The sequence below is a fragment of the Nicotiana sylvestris genome, chromosome 10, assembly GCF_000393655.2.
Source record: "Nicotiana sylvestris chromosome 10, ASM39365v2, whole genome shotgun sequence".
In the NCBI taxonomy this organism is placed as follows: domain Eukaryota; kingdom Viridiplantae; phylum Streptophyta; class Magnoliopsida; order Solanales; family Solanaceae; genus Nicotiana; species Nicotiana sylvestris.
Window position 1 is genome coordinate 62,163,822 of NC_091066.1, and position 25,427 is coordinate 62,189,248.

At 38.9% G+C, this 25,427-nt stretch overlaps 1 long non-coding RNA gene and 1 pseudogene across 1 annotated transcript; both read right to left on the reverse strand.

Moving 5' to 3' along the window:
* Positions 1-3,468: 3,468 nt before the first annotated feature.
* Positions 3,469-7,797, reverse strand: LOC104224637 (cysteine-rich receptor-like protein kinase 10; annotated as a pseudogene).
* Positions 7,798-12,756: 4,959 nt separating this feature from the next.
* Positions 12,757-13,454, reverse strand: LOC138880468 (uncharacterized). The gene is made up of 2 exons (XR_011403154.1): positions 13,369-13,454; positions 12,757-13,221 (listed from the first exon to the last, which is right to left on the reverse strand). It is a non-coding gene; the product is annotated as an uncharacterized lncRNA (long non-coding RNA).
* Between the last annotated feature and the right edge of the window lie 11,973 nt (positions 13,455-25,427).

Consider the following 25,427-nt stretch of genomic DNA (forward strand, 5'->3'; position numbering starts at 1 on the left):
TGTTTCTTTTGGAATAGCACAGGGGACCCGTATGGGGATTTGGAGGGCACGATAATCCCTGTGTCTAGCATTTCCGTCAATTGTCTCCGAAGCTCGGTGAGTTCGGGTTGTGACATTCTGTAAGGCGCCCGGGCAGGTGGCTTCGCGCCCGGCACCAGCTCAATTTCATGATCCACAGTGCGCCTAGGCGGTAGTCGCTTTGGCATGTCTTGTGGCATGACATCTTCAAACTCTAGTAGTAGCTCCTTCACGGGTTCAGGAATGGGACCCGAGGAGCATTCTACATCTTCGATGCAGAGGGTTGCCAGGAACGTAGGTTCGTTTCTTTTGACCCCCTTCTTCAACTGCAAGGCCGAGATGTTTTCAACGGCCATCTTCATGGGCATGCACGGGATAACGCAGGGCTTGGCCCCGTTTGCTCCCATCATCAGTAACATGTCAGCATACGGTACAGGCATGGTGTTGGTTTGCCTCAGGAATTCCAATCCAACTATCAACTCGAAGTCATCGATGATCACCACACGCAAGTTGAATTTTCCTTCGTAAGGGCCAAGCTTCATCGGTACTTCTTTGGCTATTCCACCCACTGGCTGGGGAGGTGAGTTGATAGCCTTGACACGGCCTCTACCTTTCCCTACGACTAGACCAAGGCGCTCCACCTGAGTCGAGGCTAAGTAGTTGTGGGTAGCACCCGTGTCTACCATGGCCCGAATGGGCTTGCCATTCACCTTCATCTCAACGAACATTAAGGTCCTCTCGTGCTTAAGAGGAGTCTCATCATCCGCCTTCTTTTTCCCTTTCTTGGTGACTGGACATGGGTCCTTCTTCTTACGGATACCAGCACTAGTCTCTGCTAATGCCTCAGAAATGGAGCCAACAATTGCATTGAAGGCACCTACTAGTTCAGTCTGATCCGCGTCGTCTGAGTCATCATCCGTCCTATCATCAAAAGTCTGATGGGCGTTCATCTGTGCCTGTGGGCACTCATTTTTCCAATGTGGTCCGCCGCAATGACGGCGTCCTGGAGTAGGCTTCCTCCCCCGATCATTGTTGTTAGACGCAGCACTGTTGCTGCCTGTGGAGGGAGCCTTAGGTTTGGTTGAGCCCCGATCTCCCCCACTTCTGCTAGGGCCACCATTGCTAGACTGGCCTCCTTTGAATCTCACTCGGACAGGCGGCTGAGGCCTATCCTTCCGAGCTTCCATTTGATAGTCCCCAAGGCATTCAGCTGCTTGGATCGCCTTGGGCAGGGTATCTACCCGTTGTCTTTGTAGCTCCATACGGGCATAAGGTTTCAGCCCTTCTAGGAAAGTAAAGAGCTTGTCTTTGTCCCCCATGTCGCGTATGCTTAGCATGAGCGCGGAGAATTCCCGCACGTAGTCCCGCACAGATTTGGTCTGACGGAGCTCCCGTAGCTTTCTCCTTGAATTGTATTCAACATTCTCGGGGAAGAATTGTAGGCGGATGGCTGCCTTCAGTTCTGCCCATGTTTCGAGAGCATCTTCACCGGCCTTGATAGCTTCGTATTTCACCCGCCACCAGAGTTTAGCATCACCCTGAAGATACATGGCAGCAGTTGCTACCTTCTTGGCTTCTTCTAGGCCCCCAACAGCATCAAAATATTGTTCGACATCAAAAATGAAGTTCTCCACTTCCTTGGCATTCCTAGCTCCACTGTATGGCTTTGGCTCAGGAATTTTCAATTTTTGTGTCGCGGAGGTGGGGTTTGCAGCGCCCCCGACCTGGTTTCCACCGCCTCGCAGTAGGCCCTGTAAGGCAGCATTGACAACATTGAGCTTGTCTGTCAAGTCGTCAATAGTTTGTTGCATGGCAGTCACCCTATCTGCCTCTTGTGCCCTGTAAGCTAAATCCTCGGCACGCTCCTGTTGGAGTCCCTCGAATTTGCCAAAAATTTCGGCTGCCTCTGTGGCTGCCGTTTGCCGATCTCCCTCGGAGTCACGACTGATGTTTTCTATGTCAACTTCGGCCTGGAGCACCCTGCGGTCCAGGTCATCCAACCTTTGCCCTAGGCTGGTTCTTAGTTCAGGCACCGTATCCATGATGGGCAGTAATCCGTCAACCGTCTGTTCAAGGGCCGCAATGCGGTCCCCATGATTCACCATGGTCAGAAATGGTGGTAATGGCAATGCGTTCCCTCGTCCGATGTCGAGCCTAGGCTCTGATACCAACTGTTACGCGGCGCCTTCCTGAGATTCCTTGGAAGGGCGACGTAAGGCTAAGCAACTGATGTCAGTGCAGTTGCTGTCCGCCAACTGAGGTCCCCTCCGTACGCTAGACTAGATTGTCAGTGCCGTACGGGAAAACCAATGTCAAGAGCAATTGAGAGAACAGGAATGAGAATTGAGAATGAAAGAAAGCTTGATTGCATTAATGAAAGCTATTACAGAAAGGCAACGCGGTGTCGAGGGGGAGAGACACCAGTACAGAGAATTGTTTGCTTGCTAGAAAGTTTGATTGCTTGATCCCCCCTAATAATGCTTAAAAAAATAATCCAAAGCTACAAGACTAGACTTGATTAAGCTAGAGAAACATAATGGAAGTACATGGAATAAAATTACTCTATATTTACAATGAAAAAGACTTAGTTTGCTATCAGGCAGAAACAGGTCCGTTGTCAGCAGCATATTCTTTGGCATCAGGGTCTGCGCGCGCGTCGCTGTTGGCATCTGCCTGCGGTTGGGCGCTAGCGAGGGGTATCGGTGGGTGCGACAGAGGCACATGCGCGCTTGTCACTTGGCGGGCCAAGACCACGGGCCGTCCGTGGCGCTAGGCATTGGAAGGCTTGCTAGGATGCCACGGGGCGCGCCCAAGGGGTCATGGGGCATGGCTGGAAAGCCGCCCATGACAGTACTCATACGTATATAAGCGTATTTAATGTCTATAAATCTCTATTTTAGTAAGAAAATTCGAATAAAGAGAATTTTATGTCTTTAGATGGGATAAAATGAATTTTTTTTATATGAATATATTTAATGTAATTAGTTTAAATTGGATTTAGGGTAGAGAGAAAGAGGGGTTAGTGAGAAGCAGAGCTCAAGAACTTTTTGCTGCACAGAAATATATATATATATATATATATATATATATATATTGTAAAATTTACACTTTTATTATAAGAAACAAGGTATGATGACAGTTGGGAGCAAATAGTCGAGATGCATACAAGTTGATACCAACACCACTGTGATATACAAAATAATTAATTGTGTGTTGTTAGGCCATTCTAAATGAAACGGAAGTGTAGATATACCCAATTTTTGGACCACCATTTTACTTTACCCTGCACAAAAAATTTATAACTTTACCCACTTTGGAACACACTCCAGACGTCGTGTCTGAAGTTCCAAGAATTCGCATACGAAGTTCTACTCGTGACAGTGCAAACTTCAGACGCGAAGTTACAATTTTCTTCCCCATGTTTTCATTTAGCTCATTAGATCCTTTAACTTAAAAAAAGACTGCTAAGCAATCATAAAATTGAACTTAACGAGGGGAAGTACATTAAATAATTAAGAGTCACTTGAGTTTCGCAAAATCCCTATTTACTATGAACTAAATATGCAATGCAGTTTACATTTGACGCTTCCAGTTATGCAATAGCCATCCATAAGACTATCTTGGACAGAGTTCAGTAAATGATTCTTGGAGAATTGATTTGTTTGTGAATTGATTTATCGTTTTCATTCCTGCATAAGCCTTGAAAGATGTAGGTGGATTTGGCTCTGGCAGAGTAGCAGAATCAGTACTGAGAATACGAGCTATCAAGGCAGTTGTAGGTCTTTCATCGACATCATTTTGAACACATAACAGTCCATTATGTAAGCATCTCACAACTTCAGACGTCGACTTTGAGTCGCCATTAATAAGAGTTGGATCTACAAATTCCATACTTCTGCCATCTTTCCATAGCTGCCAAGCCTAGAGATACAGACGTTCATCTCAGGTTCAAAAATCACGTTTAAAACAAAATCAGTGACTTTTTAAATTTCTCTTTATTGTTAGTATAAATATAAATTAACCGGTGATAGCAGGTTATTACTCTTATTACTCCAGTTTCTACATTATCGTATCAGGCTTACTATGAAGAGTGGCCTGTTGTGTATGTAAAATTAACCTTGATCGCGTAAGAAAAAATTTAAAATAATCTAATGATGTACGATGATAAAGGATAAGGTATTTTCGCCCCTTATTAGAGGGAGTAAAATTGAAATATATACTAAAATTTAAATAGCAAATAGAGGGAATTTTTCAATATAAATTTACACTTACATGGGTAAGAAGGTCAGCCAATCCATCTTCTTGATAAAGAGTTCTAATTGTCTTTCCGCTTATTATCTCCAAAAGAAGCACACCAAAACTGAATACATCAGACTTCACAGAGAATTGACCATGCATTGCATATTCTGGGGACATGTAACCACTAGCAAAGAAAATAAATCACATTAATATAGTGCTGTAAGCACCTACGATGCATAAAATTTCAAGTTAGATTTAACCCTATATTAAGAACTATTGGTGTGAATTTAATCTTCCACTGTGCTGTTACTAGATAGCAACAGAAATAGAATATTATGGACGTATAAAGGAGAGGAGGGGTACATTAATATCTAAACTTGTAGCGGAAAATAAACACTTACTATGTCCCAACAATTATGTTAGTGCTTCCTTCAGTTTGATCAACTCCAAAAATTCTAGCCATTGCCGAAATCTGAAATTTTTGGGTTCATGTCTTTGTCTAACAATATATTGCTTGCTTTGAGATCACGATGTATGATTCGAGGACGAGAATCTTCATGAAGATAAACTAATCCTCGTACTATTCCTCTAATAATCTTGTCACGTACAGACCAAGTCAATGATGCCTGCTTCTTCGTGTTTTTATCCTCAGTAAGATGAATATTCCAAGTTAATTAGATACAACATCTCTGTAGAGAGCTTACAGTAAACATGAGAATATATAGAAGACAATACCAATGACCAGTGGCAAAGGGATTGACAAAAATGTAAAATTGCCACACTTGAGATTCAGACCTACAACCTAAAACAAATTTTGAACCACCTTGTCCTTACACTAGAATCACCTCTTAAATTAAAGGGATTTAACAATTTATATATAAACAAACAGATTGTTTTTGCGTACCCGATTTCTCCGGTATAATTTTTCAACAAATATGTGATTTACGTGAACCCCTTTGGACCATTCTTACCCAACTGTTTCTGGCTAATTAACTTGAACGGGGTGTAGAGAACTCAAGATATCCATGGCATCAAATGCAGGAAATTTATAAAGCAAGAAAATAAATCTAACTATATAAAAAACAACCAACCAAATAAAAAGTAGTCAAGGCTTTTGTTTGGCACGAACTCGTAGATGAGTATCTTTTCTTCCCCTTCCAAGCAAAAACCAATTAGCCTCACTAAATTTCTGTGTTGAAGCTTTGCTACAAGTACAACCTCATTCTAAAATTCTTCTACACCTTGGCTTGACCTTCTTGATAACCTCTTTACAGCAATCTCTTGTCCAGTAAGAAGTGCCCCCTGAACAAAAGAATTGTAAATGAATGTTTTGGTTTTATAAATGAGTTTACCTTCTAGGCATTGTAAAATCATTTTCATACTATTACCTAAAATACAACTACAGGTACTAATCCGCCAAAAGGTCTAGTAACCTGGAAATAAACTAGATTATCTGCTAAACCATGTTAAAATACACTCATAGTGTAAGACCATATTTTTACATTATCAGTCTATAAGTTAAATCCTTGACAAAAACCATGCCTGGAGTCATGAATCTGAAGTGACTGACTTTACCTTATACACATCACCGAATCCACCTTTACCAATTTCATTTTGCACAGCAAAGCAGTTTGTGGCTGTTTCTATTGTGCTAAAGTCATATTGCAAGCATTCAGCTGTTACAATCCCACTCATGAGATCATCTATAAAATAGAAAAAGGGTAAGTTAGTGAACGAGTTAAATTGTACTAATAAAGTCATATATAAGAGTCATCGGATTTTACCACTCAACTCCATTTTTGGAGCTTTCCTTTTCTTCATTCTCCACCGTCGCAAAAGAAAGCCTCCACTGAATAGTAGAATGAGAACTATTGTGCCAACAATTACTTTCTTTCTCATTTTATTGTGATGCCCTACATCAAAATATCAATCCTGATGAAAACCTTGGCTCTAAATCATCAACCACAACGATGTAAAGTTCCAAAATTGTACGATATTGTTCCACGAATAGTATTCTTTTATAGTACTATAATTTTTATGGCTCTGATCAATAACTCAAACTCATCTAATGATTATGACTATTTTGCTATCAGGCTAACGTTTCAAATTACTATGATATATATTTTCCTGTATCATCACTAATATAATAAATAAATTAAATTAATATCTTAAATTTTGTAACCAATGAAATAACGAATGAAATGAACGGGAAGAAGTAATTTGTATACAGTATTTGATGTAGTTTATTCCAGATTACATTAAGTACATGTCTAGTGAAGAGAAGAAAACTAGTCATCGTCTCCATACTATATCAGGCATACAGTATTATTAAACTCTACCTTTACTTTTGGACGGAGGCGGAGCAAGAGCAGGCATAGGTACTGTTTTGGTTGTGTATAAAGAATACACTTCATACCTGCAGTAGCAGAGTCAGGGAACTCAAAAAGAATAAAAGAATGTCACGCTTTTGCCACTACACTAGAATATTTTTATGTCAAGGGAATATTTGCTCACAATTCAATCAAACCTCCGCACCTGCATACCTGATATAACAGCTAGGATAGAAAATCCTAGCACCCCTTTGCCCATTACAGCATACTGGGAACTTGGTTATCACAGTTTTAAGGCACTTTAGACAGGCAGAAGTAGAAAGATGAGGAGTGCACTGAGAAAGTGCATAAATTGTTATCTGGTCAGTAAAATTGGTTTCTTTAGTTGCAACTCTTTTTCCTGAGCGATCGTTAGCAGCCTGAGTTGCAATTTCATCCATCGTGTCTCTTAGCATCTTTCTGAACCTACGTGGTTCAACGTTAATTGGGATTGGATTATGTTCCACATAACAACTGGAATCATCTGGATGGATAAATATGGATGGATTTGGCTCAGGAAATATCGATTGATTTGAATATCGTATGAAGCAGTAGTCATACGAAACCATACCCGTTTTTCTGTTGGGGCAACGCTGGATTATGTATTTAGTAGCACTATTCACACAATCTTGGCATTGGTTCTCGTTGGCATCATTTAGACAGAGAAACATGCCATAAATTATTTCAGAACCATCTTCAGTACCGCCAGTAGTGGAGTTGTGATAACTGTTTTTGCTAGAGGCATTTGATAAATTGGACAGTAGCATTTGAGGTTAGATGGATAGGAGCTATTTTGACTGTAAGTACTGGTGTTTGAGCAGTCAAATCCCAAAGGTGTGTAGCTTCCATAGCAACATGATCTTTGGCTGATGAGCAACAAAAAAAGGAAGAATATATATGCATGGGAGAAGTGAGATATTCAAACTAGGCATTATGCACATTGGCAAATTCACTTAGCAAGTTGCTTTAAAAAGATTGTGGAATGAGATATTTAGCACAAACACTTTGTTGCTACTTCTTCGATTTTAGCTAATTAGATAACGTTTGGAAAAAAGAAAAAAAAAGTTTGAATAAGTTAGAACACTTGTTTGGACTTTTTTGACGATTTTGTTGTGTTTTTTGAGTGGAACACGAGATTTTTTGAATAAATTGTTTTAAAATCACAACTTCACATTTGTTTTGGGGAAAAAATGCAAAGACAAATGTCAATCTCAACATGCATCAAGGAAGGGGTGGAGCAGTACCCTCTATGAATCATATTTCCTGCTTTCAGTTTCTTTTTCTTTTTAATAGAAAGCCACTTTATGAGAGTGGAGAGTTGAGTAGATTCTAACTTTTAACTATATTACTAATCATTTCCATGCTTTCAGAAAAGCCTAAGAAGCAAGAAAAACAAATAAGATAAATTCCAAAAGACAAAAATATACTAGATTTGGCCCACTGATGGTTAGTTCTTTCTTGGAAGAGACCGTCCCAAATTGAATATTTAACTCAAATGTATCTTTACCACCGAGCGATAGTGAGAAATAATGGTGAATGTACTAGGTTCACATTGATCATAACCTCTTTTTGACTCTATATTTTTATAGACATTGTATTAAAATACTGTATATCTATCAATTGGAAACCATTATCACATTATAACGTACTACTTGTATATCTATCAATGCTGATCAACCATAAATAATGCACTGACTGTCTATTGTAATAATGTTATAGTGGGGGTTTCTATTGATACTTTTATCTTTTTCTCCTCTATCCCTCTTTTTGTCTCGTTATTCCCAATCCCTTTTTGAATTTTTTTTTCTCTTAACCTTTTTCTTTTACCAATTTTGCTTCTTTCTTTGACTTTATAAATTCTTTCGTCTCTTCATCTGAACATCCCATGTCAGAGAACCCCAGGTAGCTCTCATTTTTTTTTTTTTACAAACTTAGTAGATTATGTTTGATTAATTAATTAAGGCAAAAAGTGTTATTGGTTTGTCTCGGGACTCGTCCAAGGAAGGACATAGTTAGGGAAGGGGGGATCGAGAGATGTGTCTATTTAATGGTTTGAAGCCTAGGAAAATCTCACATCGGACAAGGAAAAGAGGCCTGGGTAGCTTTATATCCTAGGTGGATCTCATTTAGAGTTTTCAATATTATATTAGTCCACTAAATGATAGAGGTAAAGGTGTTGGAATTTATTAAGCCCAAAAGCCATTAAGTTGCCGGGGCAAAAGTCCTTTTGTACACCAAAGTCCAATGCTTGCTGGGGCTAACCAAAAAAAAATAAAGAATTCAGGACTAATACACACGTTTTTTTGGATCCAGGGAGTGTTAGAAGTGCTATCTAGATTCAAAGTACTGTGAGAAGCTAGCTTTCTCTAAGATGCTAGTTTATCTTGCTATTGCTGCAAAGTTCCTATTGTATAAAACCAGATGCATAGTATCAGTGGAACTAGGTTTTTGTCAAATACAGCTAAGAAGTTGGAATTACTTAATCTACCACTAATTTTTAATCATTATGCGCTATACTAATACACTATAGTTAAGTACTTATGTCCACAATAAGTTTTATGGTAAGATCTCTACACATCTACATGGACCAATTCAGAAGAGCTAATTCCCTCCTCAAACCCCTCCCAACTTATCCACCTCCCAAAGCTACCCTCTCCTCCTTTTTCTTTCTTTATTATATTTTTCTTTATACTATTCTATGTAGTTCATTTTTATTAAGATGGCCAAAATTATCTTTAACCCAAAAAACAAAAAGTGATTGGTTAAGGATTTCCTTTTCATTTTTTTTCGCTCCCAAGTTGAGGTTTATGTACCAGGGTTGGAAAGATGAAAAGAGGGAAACCAGGTTTAAGCCTCTGTGAAATTGCTGCGATTATTTCATCTGGGTTTTGAACAAAATAAATACACGGAAATAAATGGAATTAAAAGCCTTTAGTAGAGAGTCTAATTTAATTGCCTCGGTAAGCAACCTCCACTTCCAACCAAGAGGTTGTGAGTTCGAGTCTCCCCAAGAGCAAGGTGGGAAGTTCTTGGAGGGAAGGATGCCGGGGGTCTATTTGGAAATAGCCTCTCTACCCTAGGGTAGGAGTAAGGTCTGCGTACACACTACCCTCCCCAGACCCCACTAAGTGGGATTATACTGGGTTGTTGTTGTTGTCTGAAAGTTAGGTAAGCGAGTAAACGACAGAGGGTAATAAACGAACTAGTATCTACAGCTAAGGGTGATCCTTAAAAATGACACTTTTAGCATTGACGAACTGTCTGATTTCAGATAACTTGGAATCTATTTGAGAATCAATGATCTAAGTTGAGTGAGGTTAGTAGATGAGGCCCAATCATTCTGCAGACAAAGGCTATCCATTGGAGAAATATTTATAGGATTAAAATGCATTGAGAAACTTGGTTGTGATCCACAAAGAATGGCTTTTACATTATTAGAAAACATCACACTGTTAAGGAAGCACCAAGTGCAACTATGAAAATGGAGGCAAGAATTTCAGCCAAGAGTGTACCTGTTGCTTAAAGAGCTTTGATATAACACGACTGGAAGTTCAGAATGCTGCAGATGCTAGCTAGCTTTTAGAACGGCTGAGTTTTGTTATATTCTGGTCAAAGCACATGAATGATGCAATTGACATCACTAAGAGCCACGTTGAATTAAGATGTGGTAGCATCCTTCTAACTTTTAAATGGAATAGCTCTGCTTACCCAATAGCTGTGACCCCCAAGAAGCTCATTGTAAATTAGTAAATTACTATGCTTCCATCCCATGTCCTTCGAAAGTAAAGAAAACAAAATAGCATTGTAAAGCATTGAGCCATGTTTCTACATTTTAGATGATTAAAGTAAAGAAAACAAAATAACATTAAACTGAAAGGAAAAGTCACATCAACTAGTAAGACAACATCTATACCTTAGTTGTTTTTCTCTCTTTTTCTTTTCTTTTTTTGATAAGGGCATCATACCTTAGTTTTTTGAAGTTCATATAAAGGAAGAAAAGGGAAACACCGGTACATCTGCAGGTGGGAATTGGGAAGTAACAAATACCTAGTAGAATAGTCGAGGTGCACGTAAGCGGACCCCGACACCACTGTTATCAACAAAAAGAAAAGGCAACGGGAAGTCCCTACTAGGATTTCAGCTAATAAAGTCTGAGAATTGAGATATTCAGTCAGTCAGAATACTAGATGAATAACTTCCAATTGCGAGTATTGGAGAATGATGAAAGATCTAGACACTTAATTTAAAAGCTTCCTTGGAACGAAATATTGGCTTAGCAAATTATGCAGATAATCACTAAAATATTCCAAAACTGAGTGAGTACAGAGTTATTGATCAAATTTACATAAAGGAGAGAAGTGAATCATACAACTATTACTTGATAATGCAAGTTCATATACATCTTCCATAAAATATAAAACAGCACTAGACAATTCCAAAGAAAAAACAAACTAAATGACTAAGGAATAGTCAGGGAAATTTCAACGATACCGCGTGAAGGTCCACAATGGACAAGAATGTCTCCTATGTATACTGAAAAGAGCAAAGTCATCAGTGAAATATTAATTCAAATCTAAATTGAAATTTCTGCGGAAAAAAATAATAATGTCTCATGCAAATCAGAAAAAAGATTAATACATCTTAACATATCTTATATGTTAAAGCAGCTGTAATTTTCCAATAAACTGAATACTAGCATTAAGAGTTTTCCAGTATTTCTTTAAAAATATGCAACTCAATTGAGTATCCAAATAATCAGAAAGAAGAACTGAAACAAAAACAGGAACTCATAGCATGTATGTGTTATAACATGCACTGTTTTCTCATCAAACTGTGTCAGCAACTGGAATTCACCATTCCACTCAAAACTCGATTGAGGCCTCGACACCAACACAATATTCAGGCAAATCAAAGAGATCAGCAGATTTGATTCATACCGAGTTGATCAGTACGCTAGCATGTCAGTTGGAGGACCTACACATTGCCCGTCAGACCATGATGGCCAATCACAGTAACATATTGTGAAAAGATGTTGATGGATGATGACTAGGAACTGTGGATTCAACAAGGTTCATTCAACATAGTTTTCTAGGCTGACACCGGCATCCATTGTGAAACAAATCTCAGTGCAGAAATGATAATCAACTAGCCAAAGAAATTTGGAAGACTTGGATTGATGCTACATAAGTTTCCAATATGGTGCAAATGAATTTGACTACACCGAGACAAATCCAACAAACTTTGTGAACACAAAGTTCTTGAGTAAAAGCTAAAAAGTGGAAAATCCAAGCAACATTTGACACGCGACATTAGTAGGAAGCTCTTCCACCTTCGCTTCAGATTGCAACACAAAACATTAATAGGATATTCAGCAATTTTAAATAAGAAGCCAGCAACCAAAATAAAGAGAATTTTAATTGCTAGGAGTATGTCGTAACTAAGTTAAAATTTTTTGACAGAGATTCTTTCCCCCATAAAGTATAAGAAAAATGACAAAAAACCAACCTGCAAGTGTATCCAGTTCTTCATGGTACCAAAATAATTTCCCAGATGTATCAATCATGTGGGCTGAACACCGGAGACTATTCTCTTCCTATTTAAATGGAAAAAATAGAGCAAAGTACAACGTTCTGATAATGAAAATCGTGGACTATCATAGTGATCTGAACTTTCAAATATAATCAGACAAGCGTATAGCACTTCACATAAATGTCTTTTTTCAAAATCACTCGCATGAGGTTCAGATAATGCCTCGTTGTACCATAAACCACAAGCATCATATTTTTCCATATCTTGATGCATGCCCAGCAACTACATAACTTCTTGTTCAAGATGTTCATTCTTAGTAATTTTCATTTCCACGAGTTAAACTAGGTTTACAATAGATTCAGAAAACAAACAAAACAGTCAAAAGCTTCGACTTTCCGAAGTACTGATACATGGAACCACATAAAATGAGTATAGAGTGCAACAAAACCAAAAGTTAAGAATAGGACATAAATCATACAAATATATTGTAAAAGTTGCAGAGTCTTGTAAGAGGCGAGATTTTAGCACTGTGGAACAGCATAACACAACAATTAAGATTCAGAACCAATCACTTATTGTTGTGGATTAATATATTCTCTGGTTGACAAAGGCCAAAGACCATTCAAGGATTAATGCGAAAATCAGTTGTTACAAATTTACTCGTCTATTAACAATGACAGACACAATTCAACTTTAAATCGTTTGCACTAGAAAAAATAAATGCAATACTCAATATCCAAATCTATGTTTACATGGGCCCTTTTACATGTATATTCGGGTATATAGGGGTTTAAGATCTTTAGCATTTTAGAATCCCAACCCATTTACAATTCTCAAAGAAACAATAGCATCAAAAAGCAGGAAACTTCACTTGTTCCATGTCCAATGTTTCCACATGCCAATTACTCCTCTCGGGCCAGGGTATGCGCAGATGGATTCCAATTCTAAGAACACGACAAGGTGGTGTCATTATGTGCTGAAATGTTGCACTGCCTTATTGTACGACTGCGATTTTGCAATTACATAACCACACCATGCAAGTGGTTCGGACTTCTTCTGGCTGAGGCTAGGCACAAAACCGGGGGGTTAGGGTTTCATTTTTAAATTCGGAAAGAGCCAAGAGAGGGACGGGTTTGAGATCCTGAGGATATTTTTGAAACAGAAATTGGGGAAATGAGAAATAAAACAAAGAGAGAAAGAAATCGGATCTCACCATATTTGTGCAATGCTCTGAAAGAGATTTGCTCTGCTCAGCTTTTGAAATTCTGAAAAAAGGTGTGTGTGTGAGAGAGAGAGAGCGATAGCGAGCGAGCGTGTGTGTTCAAATTAACGCGCGAGTATAATGGGTCACGGGCCGGATCTTCTGTGTGTATGGGTCGGGTTTAGACATGTGTCCAGGCCTATACTTTCCGGATGGGCCGAAATCATGGGCTTGTATCTATTATAAGCCTACTTTAAGTAAAAATTGCAGGGGACGTTTTATTTGGTTACCCCTATTTAACCTATACGTATATTTTTAAAATTATTTAATCTATACCCTAATTTTGAAAACTTCAGATATCGCCTCCTCTTCTTCCTCGTGCGACTTGTGTAAGTATTATTGATATGAATATGAAATGCATAGTGATTTAGCACTAGGGTGTGAGTTTTGCATTAAGTATGTTGTATTATGTTGAATATAAGAACACGGGTTCAGGATCGGATACTAGCAACATAGTTACGTGGCCTGGTTATCGTGGTGAGATTAACTTTTTGGATGCATCTTATTTCAGCGTCTCCAGTTTCAAATATAACAAGTTGATTTAGTCTGAAGTTTGTACTACAAACTAAAGAACTTCAGACTAATTTGTCTGAAGTTTGCACTATGAACTAAAGTTTTTCCGATTGCCTTTGCAAGTCAGGCCAAACTTCAGGCGAAAATATTTGAAGTTTTATTTTGATAAGGTCACACTTCAAGCAAAAAATGATGAAGTTCAAACTTCAGATATAATTTTTTGTTACTTTAGGCCCGTATGTCTGAAGTTATCTGAAAAGTGGATAGATTTGTAATTTGTATGCAAAGCGGGTGTAAGTTCAATAGTGACCCCAAAACTGAGTATAGATGCAAATGCCCCAATCAATTAGATGAATAATTATTTGAATTAATTTTTTTTATAACTATTGATTATTAGCGACTTTTAATGAAGTAGTAGTGATAATTACTAAAAATAAATGGCGTAAATACTAAAAATAAATATAAAAATAGATATCATCAATGGTAATGATTTAAAATGGCAGATATAGCAATAGTCATGATATTAGGATAATCTATCTATCTATATCTATATCTATATTATTGTAAAAGTATGAATAAAATGTTGGTTTACAAAAATAACATTTTAATATTAAACATAATAACTCACAATAAAAGGACATAATCGGAATTCTAGACACTAGCCTTATAATCATATTAGTTTTAGGACATAATATTACACGTTAGAAATCCTACATGATTACCTTTAGGAATCCTATTAGTATAATTATTTTTAGGTATAGATATATAATACTACATGTTACCATGTAAACCTAATACCTTTAGGAATACGTTATATTTTCTATTAATATAATTACTTTCGGTATATGGACATATTTTTAGCCATGTAATTCTATTACTTTTAGGTTATACTTCTTTAAAAAAATTCTATTACTAATTTAATTTGAAAACGTATTATATTGTCCAAATTTATTTAGAAACATGAGACCCTATATTATTATAAAATCATGAATACAATATTGATAATCAAAATAGCCCTAAAATATTAAATAGAAGAACTCATACGGAAAGGACATAGTTGTAATAACTTATTTTTTGGACTACAATAACTTCTATGTTAATTTTTTTTATTATTTAAGATTTTTAAATTAATACAATCTTGTCTATTGAATTCTTATTAAAATATGTAGGAAGGTTTAATAAAATCAATTCCATAAGAATCCTCCATATTGGTAGTACATTACCACTCTATAATATTCAATACCAAAAAAAAAGTAATGTTAAATGGACTGCATAGAGCATTGAATTAAGAAAAAATTCCCACAATAATACATTATTATATTATATTTGAACTGCTTTCTTTCTCAAATATTTCTTTTATTATTAATTTTTCATTTAATATAGAAAAATATACTCAGTTATTAAAGAACAACTAAGATACGAATATAAATGTGTGAGAAAGAGAAAGAAAAAAGTTGGTAAGAGTCAATACCACTAATGATTTTGCAAACATAAAGATCTAAAAGTAGGATGTCAGATTGATCTTTTTACTCCTTAAAAATAAAATTTATGGCGGATAAAATTATAATTACGGTTAAATATCCAAACATGAGACAACTAATATTAAGAATCTGAATCAACAAAAAATAACTTATTTTAATGTTAAAACTAAATAATCAAATATTTTAATTAATTATCTAGCAAGAGAATCCAATTAAATTATTTTTTAAATTCATCATATGAGTAAAATTATTTTTCAAATTAAAAGAAAATCTTAGGGTACATATATTTATTATATAAAAGAGTGTTAGAAATTAAAAAAAAAAAATAGATCACAAAGTAAAAAAGATTAGTATAATATTAAGAAGGTCATATAAGTGCTTGAGGATTTCAAGACTATATTATAAAAAATTGACTCTGGTATAACGAGATTATCTTTTGTAGATACCTTCGCCAGAATCGAAATAATATTCATATGTCATGCTTTACTTACAAATGTAAGATCAAGATGCATGACATTGTTAGCAATAAGAACAAGTAGTGTACCAGCAACAATTTTATTATGAGGTTATACAACTCACTTTAGATTTGATATACCTCTTCAAATAACTGAAATAACCATCACAAATATATCAAAGCATAGCAATAGCGCTTAATTTATAAGGAAAGTAAAAGTGATAATAAGGAATGAAGCACTTTTGACTGAGCGTCAAACGATCGAAACAATTGCCCAGAGTTTTAGAGATATATTGGATATCAATAAATCGTTTGGTGGACAAGTAATAGTTTGGGCGGTGACAGAGATTTCTATCAAGTACGATCAAATGTTCCAAAATTGACGAAAGCAGAAACTGTAAAAGCTAACTTTCCAAAATTATACTAATGGCCTCAAATGAAAAATATTCAAATGACAAAAAATATAAAAGTAATAACAGATCCAACATTTAAAGACTTCTTGCTTCGCGTCGGAAACAAAGAACAGTGTGATGACCCAATAGGTCACTTTAAATCCTAGCCTTTATTTTCGTGTTCTAAGATCTCCACTAGCTCTGTTTTCTATTCCTCGATTTATATGTGCAGTCCGTGTCTTGTTCCAAAAAGCTTTTATGTGGAAAATTTAAGAAAAATGTGAAATTTTGCCTTAAAACTCATTCGAGTTGACCACGATCATTATTTTGTATAAACAAACCCGGATCTGTGTTTTGAGGGTTTCGTTGGGTCCGTATAATGTTTTGGGACTTTGGCATATACCCGAAATCGAATTTGGAAGTCCCTAACTTGAATTAGTGTGATTTATTGAAAACTAGTAATTTGAAGGTTTATAAGAATTCCTAAATTTGACTGTAGGTTGACTTTGTTGATACCGAATTCGGATTTCGGTTTCGAAACTTAGAATATGTTTATTTCACTATTTATGTCTTGTCTGCAAAATTTGGTACAAAATATAGTTGATTTGACGGGATTCGGATGTCCGGTTGTAAAACTGCACGTTTTTTAGTTCTTTGAAATAATTTCATAAATTTTGATGTCTGATTCATAGTTTTAGATGTAATTTTGATGTTATGATCATGCTAGCGAGTTTGTATGATCTTTTTGGACTTGTGTGTATGTTCGGTTTGGAACCCGAGAGGCTCGGATGAGTTTCAGATGCGTAGCGGAATGTTTGATAGAGTTAGGATTCTGTTGGTTTTGTTGCACAAGTCTCAGTTCTTGCAATTGCGACTTTAGGAACACATTTGCGATAGTAGGATGAGCTCTATCAGGTTCGCATTTGCGAACAGATTATTCGCGTTTGCAATGGGGTGTTGGGATAAGTTAGTTCGCATTTGCGGAATGTCCTATGTTCGCATCGAATAAATCATCGCAAATGCGATGACAACAGAGGTATGGGGAGTTCACTTTGCGAGGACTTCTTCGCATTTGCGGGGTTCGCATTTATGAATACCATGTCGCATTTGTGACATCTGCACCCTAACAAAAGCTGAGAGATGGGATTTTTAGCCTCATTTTTCATATTTGGAACCCTGAGCTAGGTAGGGGCGGTTTTGAAGAGGGAATTTCATCTACAAACTTTAGGTGGGTAATTCTAATCTATTTTTAATCATATTCCATTAACTTATTTTAGATTTTAATATCAAAATCACATGAATCAAACTGAAAATTTGTAAAACTTTCTCAAGTTTTAAAAAAATAAGAAATTGAGTTTTGAGAAACGATTTGGACTCGAATTTTGAAACTAATATGAACTCGTGGGGTCATGGGTAGTTGAAATCTACTGTTGGACCCGAGTTTTGACCGGGCATGCCCCAGGTTGACGTTTGTTGACTTTTTGGAAAAAAATGGAAAGATCTTAGCTTTATCTTTTGTAATTGATTTCCCTAGCATTGTTTGTTGATATTAAGTCGATTTTGGTTAGATTCGATTGTTTTGGAGGCGAATTTTAGACGAAAGGTCCCGGTTTAGCTTTGATTTGGTTGCGGAGTGAGGTAAATGTTGGGTATAACCTTGATTTGAGGAAATTAGGAGCCCTTGAACTATATGTTATGTGAATTGCGTGTGTAATGGCATATATGCGAGTTGAAGAGTGTATATACGTCGTCAAAATGATTGTTCCATATTTTTTCTGTATTTCATTAATTATCTCACTCCATGCCTTAATTGTTACATGCTTTAATTGCTTTCTTGCCGTAATTTGTTACTTATCATCAATTATTCTTGCATTGAATTGTTCGGTCCTTCCATGACTTCGTGATTAATTGCTACTTACCTTACTTGTCTTGCTCACCTTAATTGTCACATACTTAGCGTGTTTTGTTGCTTTTGTACTATTGGTAGCATTTCTTTGATTAGTACGTGGTTCCTTTATTTTATTGCTTTCATATTCCTTAACTATGGCAGTTCTTATAAATTGAGCTATTGAATTGATTGCTTTTATTGATACTTGTCACAACCCTAACCCGGACCCGGTCGTGATGGCACCTCTCGTGAAGACAAGGCCAGCCGACACTTCCCGTTTTCCAATTATTAACAGTTAAGCATTTAATAGGCAGTCTAAACATGAATAGATAATCCAAAGTATCAGATAATATCATAAATACGCGGAAGAACACCCATACATAGCCCTAACCGGGGTGTCACTAGTCATGAGCATCTATAAGTCATAATACAAATCCACTAAGTCTATAAACTAGTACAACTGTCTAAAAAGAGATAGAACTGATAAGGGAGTAGAGACACGGGACTGCGGACGCCAACGACTACCTCGTGAACTCCGAATGTCCGCCTGAAGCTGGAGGGATCAGCACTCGGGAGCGGAACCAGCTACGCCTGAATTTGCACACAGGGTGCAGAGAGTAAAGTGACTACTCCAACTCAGTGAGTAACAAATGTAAATAACGACTGAACGTAAGGCACAAAGTATTCTATAATGAAGGAGTAAAACCATTTAAAACCAGTAAATCATTGAAAAATAGGTAAAATCCTTTAACTCAAATGTAGTTTCATGAAAAGCCATTTTCAATAATTAAGCAGGTAATTGACAGTCAATTATGAAAAGTAAATATATAAAGGCTCGCCCCTCGGGCACAGTATCAACAAGTCCGCCCCTCGGGCAATATCTCCGAACAGTACCAGCCCCTCGGGCAATCACATAGAACAGTACCAGCCGCTCGGGCTCAATTCACATCACAATGGGTACCCGTGTTCACTAGGGGTGTGCAGACTCCTGGATGGGCCCCTTACGGTCCAAGCGCAATAACAAGCCATCTCGTGGCATCAAAACTAGGCCCTCGGGTCATATCAATCAAGCCACCTCGTGGTGTACATATCTCTGGCCCTCGACCTCATAATTAGTATCAAATCCTCACAACATAGGCCCTCGGCCTTACTCAGTCAAAATCCTCACAAGCCCCTCGGACAATAGTAAAACAGTGTTTCTAAGCTCAAACATCATTTAAAATATCATTTAAGTGTTAAAAGCTGAGTAAACATGGCTGAGTATGAACAGTAGAAAATAACATAATTGAGTTCAAGTATAAAGTCAAAACAGTAAGGAAATATCAATAAAAAGCCCCGAAGGGTTCAAATAGTTGACACTAGGCCCAAATATGGTATTCAACCCAAATAATAATGATAGCAGATAGTTTTCAATCAAATATGCGGTAAAATCATCAATCAGGACGAACCAAGTCACAATCCCTAATAGTGCACGACCCCACACTCGTCATCGAGCGTGTGCCTCACCTCAATATAGCACTATGATGTGCAATCCGGGGTTTCAAACCCTGAGAACATCATTTATAATCATTACTCACCTCAAACTGGCTAAATCTCTAACTCCCGATGACTTTGCCCCTCGAATCGGCCTCCACTCGCGTCGACTCTAGCCAAAATCAGAACGAGGACGTCGAAATATGCTAAGGGAATGAAGTGCAAGCAAAAACAATCAATAAATGGCACAAATCCTGAAATTACCAAAACCCGACTCCCGGGCCCATGTCTCGAAATTCAGAAATATTTACACCAATAGATTCCTTATCTTCCCACGAGTTCATACATATCAAAAGTTCTCAAATCCGACCCCAAATGGTACTTCAATCCTCAATTAAAAGTCTAAATTTCCAAGCCCTAGTTCTTCAATTTTTTGGCTTAACTTCCAAGATTTTCTAGGTGGAATTCACATAATAATCGAGTTCTTAGTCCAAAATTCTTACCTCCAAACGTTTCCCCTTGAATCCCTCTTCAATCTCCTTCAAAAATCTCCAAAAACGATCAACTATGGAGGAAATAAGCCCCAAAATCGCGGACAAGACGAGCTTAAAAACATTCTGCCCAGGCATTTATTCCTTCTTCGCGAACGCGGTCAAACCCTCGCGTTCGCGAAGCACAAATTTACTTTGACCAATTTTCTCCTACGCGATCGCGACCAAGCCCTCAGCGAACGCGATGCTTTACCCAGATGAACCTTCGCGAACGCGCTACCCCTCCCGCAAATGCGATGAACAACTTGACCTCAAACCCAGCTGACCCAATTCCTCTACGCGAACGCGAAGCCCTTCACGCGAACGCGATGCATCACTTCCCAGCCCTCCATGAACACGAAGCCCTTCTCGCGAACGTGAAGGCCAAAATTTCACTGACTTCCTCAGACTCTTCGCGAATGCGAGGATCCACTCGTGAACGTGAAGAGTAAAAACCTGCAACAGCTGAACCTGCAACTTCTGCAATTTTCTAAACTCCAAAATGATCCGATTGACCACCCGAAACTCACCCGAGGCCCCCGAGGCCTCAACTAAAGGCACAAACATATCCCAATACCTTATTCAAACTTATTACAATCTTCAAAACACCTCAAACAACATCAAATCAACCAAAACACATCGGATTCAAGCCTAAGTTTTAAAAATCTTCCGAATTCCGCTTTTGATCAAAAACCCAACCAAACCACGTCCGAATGACCTGAATTTTTGTACACACATCCCAAATGACACAACGGAGCTACTACAACTCTCAGAATTCCATTCCGACCCCTATATCAAAATCTCACCTACCAATCGGAAATCGCCAAAATATCAACTTCGCCAATTCAAGCCTAAATCTACTCCGAACCTCCAAAACTCATTCCGATCGCGCTCCTAAGTCCCAAATCACCTCCCGAAGCTAACCGAACCACTGAAACTCATATCCGAGCCCTCTAATACAGAAGTCAACCTCCGATTAACTTTTCTAACTTAAACTTCCTTAAAAGAGATTAAGTGTCTCAAACCTTGCCAAATTCCTTTCGGATTCGATCCGACCAACCCGATATCACATAACACGGATAAACAAAGCATAAAGAAGCAAAATGGGAAAAATTGAGGGGTAACTCATGAGACGACTGGCCGGGTCATCACATCCTCCCCAACTTAAACAAACGTTCGTTCGCGAACGAATCAAGAAACATACCTGAAGCCTCAAACAGGTGAGGATATCTGCTCCGCATCTCCCGCTCGGTCTCCCAGGTAGCCTCTTCCATGGGCCGACCTCTCTACTACACTTTCACTGAAGCTATATCCTTTGACCTCAATTTTCGAACCTAACGACCCAAAATAGCTAGTAGCTCCACATCATAGGTCAAATCATCATCCAACTGAACCATGCTGAAATCCAGAACATGAGACGGGGCCCTAATATACTTCTGGAGCATAGAAACATGAAATACCGGATGCACACTCGACAAGCTGGGTGGCAAAGCAAGCTTATAAGCCACCTCCCCAATCCTCCGAAGCACTTGAAAAGGCCCAATGAACCGCGGACTCAATTTCCCTTTCTTTACAAATCTCATAACACCCTTCATGGGCGAAACCTTCAACGAAACCTTCTCACCAACCATGTAGGACACATCTCGAACCTTCTTGTCCGCATATCTCTTTTGCCTCAACTGCGCTGTACGAAACCTCTCCTGAATCACCTTCACCTTCTCAAAGGCATCATGTACCAAATCAGTCCCCAATAGCCTAGCCTCATTGGGCTCGAACCAACCAACTAGAGATCTACACTGTCTCCCATACAAAGCCTTATATGGAACCATCTGAATACTCGACTGGTAGCTGTTGTTATAAGCAAACTCTGCAAGTAGTAGAAACTAATCCCATAACCCTCCGAAATCAATGACACAAGCACTCAACATGTCCTCCAATATCTGAATAGTATGCTCGGACTGTCCGTTCATCTGAAGATGAAAAGTTGTGCTCAACTCAACCTGAGTACCCAACTCTCGCTGCACAGACCTCCAAAATTGCGAGGTACTCTGAGTGCCCCTATCTGAAATGATGGAAACTGGGACACCATGCAAACGAACAATCTCCCGAATATAGATCTTTGCCAACCGCTTTGAAGAATTGGTAGTACATACAAGAATGAAGTGCGCGGACTTGGTCAGCCGATCCACAATCACCCAAATAGCATCGAACTTCCTCAAAGTCCGTGGAAGTCCAACAACAAAGTCCATAGTGATCCTCTCCCACTTCCACTCGGGAATATCCATTTGTTAAAGCAAGCCACCCGGTCTCTGATGCTCATATTTCACCTGCTGACAATTGAGACACCGAGCTACAAATCCCACAATACCTTTCTTCATTCTTCTCTACCAGTAGTGCTACCTCAAATCCTGATACATCTTCGCGGCACCTGAATGAATGGAATACCGCGAGCTATGGGCCTCCTCCAAAATCAACTCCCGAAGCCTATCCACATTGGGCACACAAATACGGCCCTGCATCCTCAACACCCCATCATCTCCAATAGTCACATCTCTAGCATCGTCATGCTGAACTCTGTCCTTAAGGACAAGCAAGTGCGGATCATCATACTGGCACTCTCTGATGCGATCATATAAGGAAGACCGAGAAACCACACAAGCCAATACCCGACCGGGCTCCGAAACATCTGATCTCACAAACCGATTGGCCAAAGCCTAAACATCAACTGCGAGAGGTCTCTCCCCAACTGGAACACATGCCAAACTCCCCATGCTCACTGCCTTTTGGCTCAAAGCATCGGCCACCACATTGGCCTTTCCCGGATGGTACAATATAGTGATATCATAATCTTTAAGCAACTCCAACCATCTCCACTGCCTCAAGTTAAGATCCTTTTGCCTGAAAAAATGTTGAAGACTGTGATGATCAATGAACACCTCACAAGATACACCATACAAGTAATGCCTCAAAATCTTCAACGCGTGAACTATGGCAGTCAACTCCAAATCATGAACGGGGTAGTTCTTCTCATGGGGTTTCAACTGACGATAAGTATAAGCAATAACTCTACCCTCCTACATCAACATACAGCCAATCCCAACTCTCAAAGCATCACAATACACGGTATACAAACCTAAAGCTGATGGCAAGACCAACATTGGAGTTGTGGTCAAAGTCGTCTTGAGCTTCTGAAAGCTCTCTTCACACTCATCCGACCATACAAATGAAGTACCCTTCTGAGTCAACTTGGTTAAAGGAGATGCGATAGATGAGAATCCCTGAACAAACCGGCGATAATAGCCTACCAAACCAAGAAAGCTGCGAATCTCTGTGGCTGAGGACGGTCTGGGCCAACCATGAACCGCCTTTATCTTCTTCAGATCAACCTGAATACCCTCACTGGACACCACGTTCCCCAAGAAAGCCACTGAACCGAGCCAAAACTCACACTTGGAGAATTTTGCATAAAGCTTCTCCTCCCTCAATCTCTGCAACACAACTCTCAAATGCTCCGTGTGCTCCTCCTAACTACGCGAGTACACCAGAATATCATCAATCAAGACTATGACAAATGAATCGAGATAAGGCTGGAACACACTGTTCATCAAATGCATGAGCGATGCTGGGGCATTGGTTAGCCCAAAAGACATCACCAAGAACTCATAATGACCATATCGGGTCCTGAAAGTTGTCTTAAGAATATCTAAATCCCTGATCTTCAACTGGTGATAGCCTGAACGGAGATCACTCTTGGAGAACACCCTCGCTCCATGAAGCTGGTCGAATAAATCATCAATGTGAGGCAAAGGATATTTGTTCTTAATTGTTACCTTGTTCAATTGCCTATAATCAATACACATCCTCATAGTGCCATCCTTCTTCTTCAAAAACAGAACCGGCGCACCCCAAGGTGACACACTAGGCTGAATGAACCCTTTATCAAGGAGTTCCTGAAGTTGTTCTTTTAATTCATTCAACTCCGCTGGTGCCATAAGATACGACGGAATAGAAATGGGCTGAGTGCCCGACACCAGGTCAATACCAAAATCAATATCCCTATCCGGTGGCTGCCCAACAGGTCTGCAGGAAACACATTGGGAAAATCCCTCACAACTGGGACAGAATCAATACTAGGGTCTCAGCTCCGACATCCCTCACAAAAGCTAGATACGAAAGACAACCCTTCCCAACCATACGCTGGGCTTTCAAGAATGAGATCACTCTACTGGGAACATAATCAGTCACACCTCGCCACTCAATCTGTGGCACACCCGGTATAGCCTATGTGATTGTCTTAGCATGACAGTCCAGAATAGCACGACACGGAGATAGCTAATTCATGCCCAAAATGACATCGATATCCACCATACACAAGAATAAAGATCCACACGGGTTTCCAGACCCCCAATAGTCACCACACACGATCGATACACACAATCTACAATAATAGTATCGCCCACCGGGGTAGATACATGAACAAGTGAAGCAAGAAACTCACGGGGTGTACCCAAATAACGAGCAAAGTATGATAACACATAAGAAAAGGTGGAACCGGGATCAAATAATACAGAGGCATCTCTGTGGCAGACTGAAACAATACCTATAATAACAACATCTGAAGCAATAACATCGGGTCTGCCCAGAAGTGCTTAGAAACGGTCCTGACCGCCACCTGATCAACCTCCCCCTCTGGGGTGACCCCTAGCTGACTAGGCGGGTGGTTATGAAGTAACTGGCGCTAAAGCCGATGACTGATTCACCCGCACACCTCAAATTGGAACCAACATAGCACATAACTATGCAATCGACTAATTAATAGTGGACTCCCCCACTTGGCTCGAAGCCATAGATCAAAACAATCAATAACTCATAACGCATATACTCTATTGCTGCCATAGTACCATAGTGAGATCAAACTCGATCCTTCATAAGTTCATGAAACACAGGCCATTTGGTACTTTAACTCTTATGCAAATCTCGCATTCACTCTCGTAGTAGTCAGGCCTACTCTCTTGAGCAACCCAAATTCAAATTGTGAAACATATATTTCCTTGGTAACAGAGATCTTCCAATAAATGACACAAGGGATCACGCAAACTTCAGAACAATTCGCAGGAGATAACCCCACCTGCGTTGCCTCGAACTAACATTTCTGTATACCTTCCACCGCCATAAACATTACGGAGTCACTTAAACTTCTTGAGTCTGAACTCAGACCTCAACATGAAATTTACTCCACTCCCAACTAGGAAACATGGAAAGATTCTTCACACACCTATA